This window comes from Octopus bimaculoides, chromosome 20 (assembly GCF_001194135.2).
Source record: "Octopus bimaculoides isolate UCB-OBI-ISO-001 chromosome 20, ASM119413v2, whole genome shotgun sequence".
NCBI lineage: Eukaryota > Metazoa > Mollusca > Cephalopoda > Octopoda > Octopodidae > Octopus > Octopus bimaculoides.
Window position 1 is genome coordinate 44,314,473 of NC_069000.1, and position 648 is coordinate 44,315,120.

The following is a 648-nucleotide window of genomic DNA, read 5'->3' on the forward strand; positions in this document are numbered from 1 at the left end:
GCTCCAGTCTGATTTGGCAGAGTTTCTACAGCTGGATGCCCTTCCTAACGCCAACCACTCAGAGAGTGTAGTGGGTGCTTTTACGTGTCACCCGCACGAAAACGGCCACGCTCGAAATGGTGTCTTTTATGTGCCACCCGCACAAGAGCCAGTCCAGGGGCACTGGCAACGATCTCGCTCAAAAATCCTACGGGAGCCAGTCAGGCGGTACACACACACACACACATACACACATGTATACACACACACACACGTAGGTAGATAGATAGATACATACATACATACATACATACATATATGCATACATACATACATACATACATAGATAGATAGGTAGATAGAAAGATAGATGGATGGATGGATAGATGGATGGATGGATAGATAGATAGGCAAATAGACAAGCAGATAGAGGGAAAGAGAGATAGAGATAAATGCATGTGTGTCATATGCAAACATAGAAATAAGTCATACATCACCGTGTCACAAGCATGCACAAGATACATACATGTATACACGTACACATGTACACACACACACACACACACACACACTCATACAGTCACATGCTCACATGTATAATAATGTTACACACATATACACACACATGTACAATCAATAAACAGTTTCTGTATTCAGAGATCGGTTGCT

The 648-nt window shown here is 42.4% G+C and overlaps 1 protein-coding gene across 1 annotated transcript in view; it reads left to right on the plus strand.

Annotated features, from left to right (window-relative positions):
* LOC106870076 (sialin) overlaps positions 1 to 648 on the plus strand; it is a 151,859-nt gene that overhangs the window by 87,719 nt on the left and 63,492 nt on the right. The gene's annotated exons all lie outside the window — the stretch shown is intronic.